A 14,886-nucleotide genomic window follows, 5' to 3' on the forward strand; every position below is an offset into this window, starting at 1 on the left:
CATGTGTCCCTAGACAAACGAATATTTTCGAGACGAGACAGCATTTCACAGCATTTCCACGAGACGAGACAGCCCAAAGTCTCGTCTCGTCGGCAACAGTACTTTTACCTGTGTCAGTACGTAATATGGAATCCCTATTTAGCATGTGCAAAATTATACTCTACACATAACTGAATGGCAATAGTTTGTAAGTATAGGTGACAATATTGTATTTAGTCGCAACCCGTCCCATCCCCGTTGACAACGAAACGCATCGGATGGGAAAAGCTAGGGCAGCCGTCCATCAGTTCCGAATTGTACAAAGGGTTCAAGATTCCTCACATTTTCCCCAATATCATTGTGCCTGGATTCAGCCCATTCCCCTCCCCCACTACTCTCTCTCTCTCTCTCGGTGTGTTTCTCAGGGCCGCCGTTAGGGGTGTGTCGCGCTTTCGAGATATTTATATATATATTGTATCTTTTATTCGTATTAATTTCTGTGCAAACGCGATCACATTAGAACAGACGAAAGAAAAGAAAAGGGACGTACATTAATAATTATAATACAACTCTATTTGTAATCAGCTTACGCATTACATGAAAAGGAAAGTGAAGTTTCCAACGGGAATCTCACGTCTGCTGCGAGAATATGTTTATAGAATTAATAAAATAAACAACAAATTATATTAAAAATTTCACCTAATAAATAAAATATAAACAACCAAAAATTAATTATTACTACAATTAAGCCAACAACTCTCTACTTATGCCCCCACGTCTAACCGCCGCAGCTGGCACGAATTTAGCCGGACAAATAAATATTAAAATTTAAAATCCTGTGATCTAATTTACATTAAACCTAAACAAACCATGTAATTTTACTATTATTATATTATATAACATAGAGGTCCGACACGTCCTGGTCGACGTGTTTCCCCTCCCAGATCCATCCCAGTCGAATTTCGTATAGTTTACCTCTGATCAGCGCTTGCCCTTTTACCGAGTTCTCCCTTCTCGATATTAATGTCGCCCAGTATTTAACCCTTCTCAACATACCCCACGTTTTCTCCCTTACCAGTCCAAGTTCCCGCAGTACGCCGCAGTTTGGAATGCCCATGCTGATATGCAAAGCCCTATTGTAAAATGTGCATTGGAATCTGTTTAGTGCATCGCCCCCTTCGCCCCCATATCTCCCTCCCGTACCCTATTGACCCTATTAATAATGTACGATACAGTTTTTCCACAAAATGTATATCGTATTTCTCCAATTTCCATACTGTCCGCATTATTTCATTTGTTATTGCCCCAGCCTTTCCTTGTACCGTTTGCATATGTCTTGTCCATGTCCCTACCTTACTGAGAAATAATCCCAAGTATTTTATTCTTTTTACCCTTTCTAATTCTTGCCCTCTGAAAGTCCACCTTTCGTCTTTTCCATATACATATCCATTCTTGAACACCAATTTTTTTGTTTTTGTGAGATTTACTTGCAGTTTGGATTCTCTGCTGTATCTTTCCAACCCGTCCAGAGCCCTTTGTAGGCCGGCATTTGTCTCTGAGATCAGAACCACATCATCTGCGAACAAGAGCGCCGGTACCCTCATCGTCCGGACCTTGGGAGTGTCGGCTTGTTCACCATCTACATACGCCACTATATCATTTATATAGAGAGTGAAGAGCAGGGGTGACAGAACACATCCTTGCTTTACCCCCGCTTCCGATTTTCGTTTCTCTGTTACGGTATCCACTTGACACCGTACACAGAATTCGACCTTTGAATATATTGCCTTTATTGCGTTTATCATCATGGCCGACATTCCCATTTCCCACAGTTTGTCCCAAAGTTTTTCTCTATTTACAGTATCGAATGCCTTTTGGAAGTCGACAAAACAGGTATATAGCTTCCCTCTCTTTTTCTTCAGTTTTTCTTTTATCAATGTTTGGAGTGTAAATATATTGTCCAACGTGGTGCTTTTACCTCTAAATCCGGTTTGTAATGGCGTTATTTTATCGAATATGTCAGCCCATTTTTTTTAATTTTCCAGTACAGTATGCTCGTGTAGACTTTACTTAATACTGGAAGTAATGAGACCCCCCCCTATAGTGTTTTGAATTGTCCATATCCCCTCTCCTTTGTAAATGGATCAGATGATATACTGGCTCCAGCACTGTGGGAATAATCCCCTGTTGTACATACTATTAAATAAACGTGTAGTTACTCCCACCATATTGGGCCTTTGTAGTCCTGTTTTTACCATTTCCCCCAAAATTCCATCCGCCCCTGCAGCCTTCCCACTTGTCAAGTTTTGTATTGCTTGTCTGACATCCGTCTCTGTTATTTCATTGTCTAGGACAGGAATATGTGTCCCCAGGATTGGCTGGAAAATTCCATTTACGCCATTGTTTCCCCCTTCCACCTCTGGTATTTTATATAGTTCTGCAAAATATATATATCCCATGTTTTTGGCTCTATGGTACTGTTGGTCCCTTTACTTCCCCTTAGCTTCTTTATCACCCCCCATATCGCTCTAGTGTCTTTTGTCTCCATTGCTGCTTCTAGCATCTCCGTATTTTTTATTTTCCAATCCTGCTTTGCCTGTTCTATGATTTGTTTATATTTTCTTCTGAGTTCTACATACAGCTGTCTTTTATTTTCACTATTTAATATCCTAAAATCTCTCAGTGCTTTTTGCAAAGTCTTTTTTGTTTCCCTGCATTTTCCGTTGTACCACCCTCTTTTCGTTGGTTGTTTTATTTTGTGCACTCGCATATGCCTCCCTGCTCTTGTCATAATGTACTGCAGTAAGTCTACGGCTCTTTACACCTCCCCATTTTCTATTTCTCTCTCTATTTGCTCTGCCATCATCAACGTAAGCCCGTCCCCCATGATTTCTCCCATCCTTTCCCTTTCCGCCTCGTCCCATTTAAATTTCGGAACTAGTCTAAGTAGTCTAAGTAGGATACGTTGTGTTGAAGTCGTTTAAAGCATGGGGAATATGCGAGAGACTATGGTCTACTGTTCAGGTTTTTTTGTGCTCTAAATCGTTTTATGGGACAGAGCAAATGAAAAGTTTTCATGTATTACACCATGGAATCAACAAAATGAAATTTGTAAATTAATCAGGGGAAACGTAATTGATTGACAGAAGATTGGCATGGGGAATAACACTGTAATTCGGCAAGGAAATTACGAAGAATGCATGAGTTATTCACTTTATTTTTTGAGAGATTGCCATGAAAGTAAAGTTGTAAATTGTACTTTATAAATAAAACTTTTTCTTTTTCGAAAAGTCATGAAGCGTCTTACCAAATGCATTCATGTATTATGTATGTGTGAAATTTGGAACAGGTGCAAGTCGATTAAGAGAGAAGATGAAAATAGTTTGAGAATGAGTTAATGTCAAATGTAACCAGAAAAAGAAAATGTAAATGCTAATGTTGCTGCTTCATTCAGTACGATGTCCTTTTTCAGTGAGGATAGCCTGGTCATGAAATCGTGAATATTATCGAGAAAGAACTGCAACGATATGTTCGCAATTTTCTCCTTCCAGCTTTTCAAGTATATGCCAATTTCAATTTCTTTATTTTCAAATAACTTCCAAGAACCCCAGTTACAACATGACGTGCAGATGATACAGCACTGCTTTGAAGAACCAGTCCGTATACATTAGTTTCGTCTGCGTTTAGCCTGTTATTTTTGCCTATCATAATTAAATGCTTCGTTCTCATCACAGCTTCACCTTCGTTAGAGTTCCTGGAATTCACATCGCATTCGCAATATATAAAAATATCGCGTAATTTAAACGTTTCTCCTCCATAGCAGCCATGACAACACGCTGCTGTTTCGTACTACTGCTGAATGTAAACAAAGAGTTATCCTACTTAGAGCGGCCATATTGGAAGCGACACTAGCGCTCAGGTGGTAATTTTAATCGCGAATAGGACATGTTCTAATTGCTACTAACTTTCTTCGACTAGATTCTGTGGAACAGCCAATCAGAGCAAAGTTTGGCCATGTGAAGATAATCTGTGAGTTTGCAAAGTACTCCCTCTGTCCCATAATTATTGTCCGGTACACTTTTGTTTGTTGTCACAAAATACTTGTCCTATATTCAAACTGTGACACTTGTGTATACAGAAGAAGAAAAGGAAACACGGGAATGAGTCATACAACGTTATTACTCAAAGATCAGTACAAATTGGCCGATCAAGTATCCAAAAGAACATAAATAAAAAGTTACCATTTTGTCTTACCGGACTATAATTATGGGACAGAGGGAGTAGCGTTTTTTGTCTGTGGTTTCCGAGGTTTCCGAGTGCATACAACACGAAAGGCATGTTTACAATTGAAAAAGCTAAAATATTCTTCCATACGTGTATAGTAAACGTTGTAAAGTATGTATTTTATCAGCGCTGTTCTTCTCTACCTAAAACCATTTAATACGAAGCGATATTCCTCTCGGTTGAATAGTTATCGTATTTTAAAAGTGTGAAGTGATACGTTGTTTACATCTCGTGCGGCCGCCATTATGGGAACGAAAGACTATCGACAAGTACGGTGTAACAAGTACCGTGTGAGGCGAAAACTAGGAAATGGGTAGCCATTCCAGCGTCAACTAAAAGTCGTTTTCACGTTCAGAAGAGACAACGGCGTTTATGGAGAAACCGCACAGTGTTGCCAATACAGCGCTAGCTCATGTCGCCGGGAAATGATGAGCTTCCTTCACAATGAAGGTGTTACATATTTCACTTCCCTGCTGGTTTTATATTGAAGCCCACCTTGTCTTTTTCGCGGTGAAGTGACTGGTCATTTGTCACTTTCCTTTCTTAATCTGAAGAAGGTTCTTTTACTGACACCAGTCGCTTTGCAAAGTTCACTAACAATAAACGATTGGCTACGTAGGCAAGTAGGCGAACACACGTATGACTGCTGTTGTCTCGCCACTTTTAATTATCTTACCCTTTTTTCTACGATCCATTGCGATCACTACACGCGCGAGTGTAATGCACGAAATAAAGATACCTTGTCTATAACAATGACACTTCAGAAATCACTTAAAAAAAGTAAAAATCACCGAGCGCTCACACAACTGAAAACACTTTTTCGAGGGAAGAAAAAAGTCGAAACGGACCAAAGCAGATCTCTCACTCAAGTAAGGTGAACCTGGCACATGGGTTAGATTCAAGTTGCAACCCAAACAAACAAATTAGTTATGGCCCACTTGAACTGATAAGACGTCAATGACTCAAGCAAGGCATGTCATATTTCTATGTTGAAGCCCCATATTTTGTCACGTGTTGGAAAGCCTTTCAAGGGTTAATATGGTGTCTATGAATTTATGTGTACGTTGGAAACTGAAAGGTGATCTTCATTTCAGTATTAATGTCGACAGTAATGTAAACAAAAACAACTTGTATTTGCGACAGCACTAATGTTGCTCACAACAGCAGCATTGGAAATAATTGTCAATTATTAAATTTAAGTAATTGCAATTCTATTATAACAAACTGCATGAAGTTAAAATTTTTACTGAATGGAAATAAAATAACAACTCAAAAACTTGGTGGTGATTAGCCGGAATGCTGCGGTGAGTCAGCTCAAGATGGCCAGACAACGTCTCCTTACTTCGCGCGCGGTTCGGGTTAGAAAGAAATTCCAAATGCATGGAAGTAATATTTCTGGGAACCTTTGAGTGGTTATAAAAAATAATTTCATAATTTTCTCCACAACTTTGTCGCTGGAAGTTTTTACTTGGAATTACAGAACAAAAAATTGCCAGCGACGACATTTTCTACTGCACGAATATAAAAAATCTGCACATACTTTATTTGAATATTTTTTAATGGAAATATGCTTTAAAGTATTGATAAATTCTGAGCACCACCATCACCTATGACAACTAAAAAACAGTGTCAATTTTTTTAATAATGAATGCTTCAATTTTACGGCATGTTTCAACGTTAGGAATGAAAACAATCTAAAAATTTTGTTTTCACAGAAAATTTGAGTTTTTAATTTATCTAAAAATGTGTAAGCAAGTTACCAGTTTTTTGTGTTCACCATCGTAGTCTCTACAAAATTTCCTGCAAAGCTGCAGGTACCGATTCTACGTAAGCTAAATTTGTAAATCGAGAAATTTCACAAGAGCGCTCGTATTTTCCCATAAGAAAAGCATTGTCCATAAGAGCCCATTGTGTCTTCTGAACGTGAAAACGACTATAGAGCATTCCTACTTGATATCCAGTTCCATGTGATTCAGGCTTAAATGTATGCCTTTCTATGTAATACACCATTTAAAGACATGTTAGTAAAAAAAAAGTGTGTTCAGCCAGTGCGAAGTACGACATTTAAGAATTTGTGTATGGTAATATTAATTACACGAATGCCGAACTTGTAACTACTAATTATATTCCTTTATTTAACACGAAAAATGTTGATAGTTATTTATATGTTTGTATTATTGCTTATACGTTGTCTTAAATTGTGTAGTTCAATGTTCAAAAGTCAGGTCTTAAACATCTTATTTACTTTCTAACCACAGTAGAGGATATTCACTTCTTCAAGCTATGTTCCGGTTTATAAGAATTATGATCTTGATTATATACAACACGTGAAAGAAATATAATGTACATCAGTAGAATTTTCCAACTTTGTTCACTTTTAATAACCTATTTCACAAATATTTTGTGGATAATTGTACTCAGTAATGGATGTTATATTTTTCCTTTGTCGATTATTTCTGTCAAAAACAGGAAGATCTTCATGATTATTGCAATGTAGTTAGCGAACTATATAAAAATGTGTACTTGTGTCACCAGCATTTACGGTAATTGGAAATGAAGAACGAAAATCTGCAGACAAGTTGCTGAAGTGACAATTTACTAGTACATAAAGAATAACGATACGTTTCGTATACTTGCACATTCAGTCATTGTGATTTCATGTAACCTATTGCTTTGTTTAAATTTATGTTCTGTGTAAAAGTAGGAGAACGAGATTTTATATCAACCTGTTCTAAATATCACAAGTACAATGAAAAAATGTAATTATCAACTTATATGTCAGCGAATTTTACATGGTACGATTTCAATACATGTCCAGCGGTTACAAATAATTTGTTGTTGTTAAGGATGAATGAAAGACACGCTGATATTCCTAAAACTTCACCGTATCCTGAAAGACAACTTGTCTCTTGATTTTTACTATATCTAGCTTGTCTACCGAAAAGGGATATAATTTAGAGGAACTTAGGATAAGAAATTCTTCTAACAATATTCTCCTGATAGAACATAAGGTTTTTTATTGTTCTCCTTCTTTTTGCTTTGGACTTCCACTTCTTAATTAAACTAATTTGCTTGCATTAATATTCTCATTTTTCGTGTGATCGTAAATCCCTTTTCATGGGCTTCAATTAATGTTAGATCAATTACGGTTAGTGTTCTTAACATCCACGTATTTCGAATAGGTTAGGCTAGTATGTTTGTTGCATTAGTATGTACGCTTTCTCTCTTTGCTTGATGTAAAATTTTTTAATACAAAAAGTGAAAACTGATTTTAAAAAATTCAAACCTACAACCAAACCAGTCAAGCTTGTGCAGCCAAATATTTATCGGATTTCTAGAACATTAAAAATGTATTCAAATTAGAAATTACACACGGGAATTGAGTTTCCAAAGTTGGAAAGTTTATTTAATACGAAATTCCAATTTTATAAGTTCTTTCCTCAACCTTCTGTATGTTAACTTTTACAAACAAAATTATCTTGCATGCATAACTTGAATCGTAAGTGTTTATTCCATAGCAATTCAATAGCAATTATATATTAACGATGATAATAATTATTACGATCTTCGAGTAAGTTTCAATTGTAGTATAACATTTTATCCATTGGTAATTTGGAAAATAAATGTACTTTATGCAAAATGGTAGAGATTAGACTTTACTTTCATTAATATTATTTACGTATTTTCTATAGCCACATAACATTTGAAATGTTCTTGGTGTGACAGCAACGTTCTGAGCGAATAAGAAAGGACGATTCAGTCAGAAAAATAAATATTATACTCTTATAATACAGTTTGTTAAATGTTGTAAATAGACTATACTTGACTAATCCTGTGACGTCACGGAAGCTCGTGTGAGGCCCGTATATAAATATCTCGGAGGCCCCGGTTGGTCCCAGCAGGAAACTTTCCCAGAAACGAGAAATTTTGGAGGGAAAAGGGCGAAACATCTAAAATGTGGAAGGGACGGTGGAATTAGACGTCTTGCATTAAATAATACTTACCTTTTTCCTTTGGTGACGTATAAACACCTGAAATGTACTTTCTTTCAGTTCGAACTCAGTTGATCGTGATTAAGTTAAAAACTGTAACAACATTCAAGTAAAAATATTAATCAACAATAACGACTCAAATAAAGCAGGTTTTGTCCAACGTGAAGAAAATAAATTAACTACATAGTCAGTGATTTATCCACCTCTAAATAACACGGCTATATTTTTTTCACAACAGACCCCCTTTAAATTTATTCACAATCATCTAATTTGGTAGCCAACACCCGTGGCGGAGGGGTTAGCACATCGCGCTACGACACTAGGAGATTCCGGGTTCGAATCCATGGATCTTTGTGAGTGTCCATTCATCAATCATCACTCATCGTCATCTCCATCTTTGCAAATTAGCCAAAAGTGGCACAAAAAGCGAAGTAAAATAAAACAAATCAATCAATCAATCAGTCTGATTTGGTGCTAAATTTGCCTTTACATCATTTACACCCTCCTAGATTAGAAGTTCTGGATAAATCCTGAAAGTAAGGATAATTTGTTTTCTATTTTATTCTTGTATTTCTTGGTTGTGGAAGACCAGGAATTTTCAAGTCGAAAGGGAAATTTTTTGCTACACGGGAGAGAAATTTTTCTCTGAACCAGGGCAGAATTTTGTAGAATTCACATTGTCCCTGCTATTTAGCCCAGACCACTTGGAATGGACAAAATACAACTTTCCTCCTACTTCCCTCTCCTTGGAGTGCCTTTTCAATGAACGGTTTTGATTGATTGATTGATTTAGTTTTTTTTACTTCGCGTTTTGTGCCTCTTGGCTAATTTGCGAAGATGGGGATGAGTGATGAAATGATGAAATTGATGAATGGACATTCACAAACAACCAAGCCCGACCGGGATTCGAACCTGGGACCCTTGGCGTCGCAGCGCGATGTGCTACCCACTCGGCCACAGGGTCGGGCATTTTCAATGAACGGGAAGGTAAGGGAACAATGGGGTTATTCCTGAGTAAACAAAAATTAATCGATCAGACAAATCGATTATTGATGACGGGGAAAGAACTTCCGGTTTGGGGAACTTTCCCAAGCAGTCGAGAGATACCGAATGGTCATTTTAAAAAGTCGTCAATTCTCGACGTTTTCTGCATTGTAAATGTTTGGAACTTATCGGAAATTGTTAGTTTTTGTACCAGAAGTGCAAAAACAAGCACTTAGGATGGAAATTACGTGTAGAATTCGAGATTTCAAGAGCTTTAGGAAATTTCGAACCTATCCCGTCCCGAAAATTACCCGACTTTGTGGGAAAATTGAGAATTTTCCCCGTCCCAAATGTCGGCATTTAAAGAATTTCCCGTCCCGACCCAAAAAATCCTGTCTCGCACACCCTTACCCTGCAATATGGTAAACTTTATCTCCGAAGAGAAATAAATTGTCCTTGCCGCCACTGTACTCATAAAAATGAGTATTTTTTCTTTAACGACTTTAACTATAATTTACTGGGAAAGGGTTAACTTCTTTTTGTTTAAAACATGTTTCTTTTTAACTCATGTTTAAAACATGTTTCTTTTTAACTCACGTTTATAACAAAAAACAGTTTGTTTTGTTCTTTAAAAAAAAAACACACAAATTTTGCCAACCCTGCTTTGGATGCAGATATAAAGGACAACTAAGGTGCGTTGCAAAATGATAAGAACGCTGTGGGAAAGTGTACAAAGTAACGAAAATAAGAGTACGAACATATAATCAATGGTTATATTATTACAGAAAGAGCACACAAATCGTTCTGAAAAGTAACAGGCATGTGACAACAAGGGCAATATGTACAGTTTAGAGAAAAAGACAAAACAGGCCACTCCGACCGTTGCAAAATGATACGAACACTATCACTCATTAGCCAATAAAGGAACCTTGTTGGTTCACAATACGGAAAACTCTATCACACATGTTTGCAACAGAGTAACATCGAGATCGTTCCATGCAGCAACAATAGCATGTCGTAGATCGTGGATGTTGTCATACTGGGTACCATTGGCGTATACAGCTCGGCAAAGAATACCCCAAAGGTTCTCCATAGGATTAACGTCTGGAGAATTAACAGGCCAAGCCATTGCAAAGACGTTCTTCTCCAGAAACCACATTACACTGGATTCAGCCGTGTGTATTGTGGCGTTGTCTTGTTGGAACACCCATGCGGTGTCAGCTATGTGTGCAGCAAAAGACAATAGGTTGTCCTCCAGTATGGTTTGGTATGCTGGTGCATTCAGACGACCCGTAGGAAATGCTAGGTTGGTGGTGCCATGATATCCGAAGCCACCCCACACCATTAGAGACTGCCCTCCTTGCTGTCGCTTGGAGAAGATCCGTTCCTCTTTGCGTAGATCGTGCCAATAATACCGCCAGCCATCTGGACCGCCAAATTGATTTTTTTCTCGTCGCTGAAGATGACACGCCGCCATTCTTCCTTCCACGTCACGTAAGTCCTGGTCCAGTCGACTCGCCGATCTTTAAGTTGTGCAGTGAGTCGCGGCTGTACCTTGGCTTTGCGATAGAGAAGACGATTGCACCGTTTGACAATCCTGCAGAGCGTGGATTTATGTACACGCATATTCGGATCGCGAGACAACTGTCCAAGTGATGTGTTCCCAGCTGCCAACTTCCTCACAACAGAACGTTCCTGCCGCGGCGTTAATTTTTGCGGCCTTCCCGGCGCTTTCTTTATACCATATTGTTCCCTTAATCGCAGATAATTGTTCACCACACACGCACTCCGCCCAAGCCGACGTGCGATCACATTCGCAGCCACTCCCTCTTCTTTATAAGCCAATATCTGGCCTTTTTCACGTTCTGGCAACGCTTTTCCACGGCCCATTCTACTACACTTGTCCGCACGACTTCCTCGCCTGCATTTCCTGGGCAAATCACTGTTAACAACTGTCTGCCGTTGGTGCGTGCTGAGACGTGTTCATTCGCTGCCTCTGGTGTCACGGGAAAGACGTTACCTGCCTCCGTTCTTATCATTTTGCAACACTCGGCCGACCTCATGTGCCATGTTTTCGTACTTGCTCGTACATATACCGGTCTGCGCGAACAGTAACTGCTTTCGTATAATACACACGTCTATCTGTGTCCGTGGCCATCGTTTTTATTTTTCGTTTGCTTTTTGTTTTCCCCATTTCGCTATCTGCGGTACCGTTCTTATCATTTTTCAACGCACCTTAATATTTTCGAAGGCAATGATGATCTTCTACCATCAGTTTCGTATTTGAAAAGTCTTCTCCAGGTTGAAATGAAGCTTACATTAATTATAAACATTGAAATACTTCGATCACAACAGTAAAAGAAATAATAATAATTACTACGGTTAAAATTATTGTTATACACTAATAATATATACGTAATTAAATAAATTTTATTCGAATTATCTTATTATTGTTGTTGTTTATTATTATCATGCTATTCCATCCACAAGCCGAGTGAATATCCAGCACAACTCTTTTCCATTAATACTTTTGCAATTCATAGTTAACTATACTGAAATGCACAGTTATTTTATTTTGTTATTAACTTTTTCACATGTCGTTCAAGAAAGGACTTTAGAAAATAAAAAAAGACACTTGCAAAGTTTATATTGTGTGACCTCAGCTAAAATTATAATTTTTCGAATTCTGAAAACTGTGGAACCATTTATTCTTTGAATTAAATGGTAGAATATATATATATATATATATATATATATATATATAAATATCCTGGTTCCTGTATTTTTCACTCATTTTTTCGATGTAATGCATATTTTACATTGATTACTGTGTTCGAATACTAACCAAGTGAACTTTATTTGTTATTAACAATAAAAATAACAAACTTCCTGCTTTTTTGCAACTTGTCAATTTCCAGAAGGGGGAGGTGGGGTCGACTGACCTACCGACGCCCATGGAAAGAGCGCTTATCAACAACCAAAAGCCAAATGCGTTATAACATGATTATAAATAGTTCCAAACTTTAAATTTAATCAACACATGTGCGTTAGACAATTATAATTTTCGAAACACTTAAAATATTTTCATTTGTTTGATGAAGTGCCGACTGCAGAGCCTACTCCCTCGTGTTTGTGTCCAATTTTTTCGCTTTACTGCCTAAATCCACTGATTTTTCCGTATCGGGTCTGTCTGATGAAAACGATGCATAGATACCTGAGAACAATTGTTTGCTCCCTATCTCATGTTAAAACCAAAAGCCACACAAATATTGTCGCTTTTTCAGTAGTGCATGTGTTGACGCAGTAGCTCCGCGCACAACCGGAATCGATTCCAGCTCGATAAGTTCACTTACTGGTTTCGTTCCTTGGGAACGATTCGTTCCGGAACGACCTATGGGAACGACCCATTACTACAAAGTCATTAATCTGTGACAAAGTGAGGAGAATCGCTGAACATAAGGGAGACACTGTTTAGAAATTGAAACTTATGAAGAGGAATGGCTACAAAGATATTTGAAGAAAAGTACTTAACTGTCACCAATTGTAAGTAAGGGGTACTAATTTACTATCCTTCGGACACATTTATTTATTTTTACAGAAGAAACTACTTACAGTAATACGTTCCTGTAGCATTGTCGAACATCGGGAAGGTGTTTTGTGTGATGTGGGAATGTTTCAGAGCTGAAATTCATGTTGTTCGTTGAAAATTAATTCTCCGACGGAGATAGCGTTCGGCGCGTACATCTTCCTACACCATCGCGTTCGTACACCGTCGTGACTATCATGACGCGTCGTGATTGTGTTTTGTTGGTGTGCAGTGTTTCGAACTGTCTGCGTTTGCGACGAGAGTTAGAACGGTGCAACGAGAGGTAGGAGAATGACGTGTGCTGGATGTTGGTGTGTTATTATGAGGATCTAGAAGTTGGAAATGATTGCGAACCATTGGCGCGTGGATAGGTTAGTTCATTAAAATTTCGGTAACCACCAAACGTCTCTAATTCCCTTATTTTCGTATTTTTCACATTGATACTCACATATTCTGCATTCGTAAGGATTCTTCTATTTCGCGTTTCGTTTTTTGCAGGCAAATAGTCTCAATTTTCGAAATATCGAGTATTTTTATTTTGTTCGCTTTTGCTTGCGTTACACGCGATATGGCGGAGAAATCTTGACTAGCGTAGTCCATGATCAGTGGTTATGCAGTGTTGCGACCTTCTTCATAGCAAAATATCTAGGTTCTAGTATGCAGAACACTTTAGTATGAATGTGAAAAATACGAAAATAAGGGAATTAGAGACGTTTGGTGGTTACTGAAATTTTAATGATATGGATAACAACATAGACCTTTAGCCTAAAAATAAACTTGAGTCTGCTGACGTCAGAACGGAAGGTAGCAAGAGTGTTGTGCGATAAGTGATTGAAATAAAACAAAGCAACTGACGCAAAGGTTTCAATAGTGAAAAAGATAGCCCCACGAACCATTGGCGCTAGCCCCACGAACCATTGGCACTAGCCCCACGAACCATTGGCGCGTGGATAGGTTAGTAGGGCCACGCAAAGGTTTCAATAGTGAAAAAGATAGCCCCACGAACCATTGGCGCTAGCCCCACGAACCATTGGCGCGTGGATAGGTTAGTAGGGCCACGCAAAGGTTTCAATAGTGAAAAAGATAGCCCCACGAACCATTGGCGCGTGGATAGGTTAGTAGGGCCACGCAAAGGTTTCAATAGTTAAAAATATAGCCCCACGAACCGTTGGCGCGTGGATATGTTAGTAGGGCCACGCAAAGGTTTCAATAGTGAAAAAGATAGCCCCACGAACCATTGGCGCTAGCCCCACGAACCATTGGCGCGTGGATAGGTTAGTAGGGCCACGCAAAGGTTTCAATAGTGAAAAAGATAGCCCCACGAACCATTGGCGCTAGCCCCACAAACCATTGGCGCTAGCCCCACGAACCATTCATAAATAGCCCCACAAACCATTCACGGATAGCCCCACGAACCATTCACGGATAGCCCCATGAACCATTCACAGATAGCCCCACGAAGCATTCACGGATAACGCCACGAACCATACATAAATAGCCCACGAACCATTCATAAATAGCCTTAGAGATACTGGGCGAAAGGGGGGGGGGAGTTATCACCCCCATCAACCTCACATTGAGCACGCCACTGATCCTGTGCACGTCATGTTGTCGCAAGTTCGTAATCAGAAATGATGAACAGTAACCCACGTTTATTTACGTTCTAGAACTGTTACACAGTTACAAAACCGCGCATTTGGAAACACTGACCGGTTGTTACGTCATGAAACGCTCGCAAATATTTGGTTCACGTAGTAGACGGACATCAAGGGAACAGCTTTCATGCATCGGAGCGACATTAATGTCGAAAATTACATGTTTTATCGGCAAAAAATTTCAACGAGTTGAAAGCAAACTTCCAAGACCTTCCTAAAGTATAAATAAACCCATTTCGGTAAGTACTTTCTCCTGTAAAATTGAAGAAATACGTTTTGGGGATACAAAAATTTTACCGTTAGTTCAGTTGGGTTGAGATCGATAGTTAAAATCACGATCTAGAAATTGAAATAATTGCGAACCATTGGCGTTAGCCCCATGAACCATTGGCGCTAGCCTCACGAA

At 38.6% G+C, this 14,886-nt stretch overlaps 1 protein-coding gene across 3 annotated transcripts in view; it reads left to right on the top strand.

Moving 5' to 3' along the window:
• Positions 1–12,678: 12,678 nt before the first annotated feature.
• Positions 12,679–14,886, top strand: part of LOC146005240 (uncharacterized) — a 36,073-nt gene continuing 33,865 nt past the window's right edge. For all 3 annotated transcript variants that reach the window (XM_083144326.1, XM_083144328.1, XM_083144330.1), the window contains exon 1: positions 12,679–12,782. The gene's annotated coding sequence lies outside the window, so the exon portion shown is untranslated. The remainder of the gene's footprint in view (positions 12,783–14,886) is intronic.

Source organism: Lepisma saccharinum, chromosome 23 (assembly GCF_977018435.1).
Source record: "Lepisma saccharinum chromosome 23, izLepSacc3.1, whole genome shotgun sequence".
NCBI lineage: Eukaryota > Metazoa > Arthropoda > Insecta > Zygentoma > Lepismatidae > Lepisma > Lepisma saccharinum.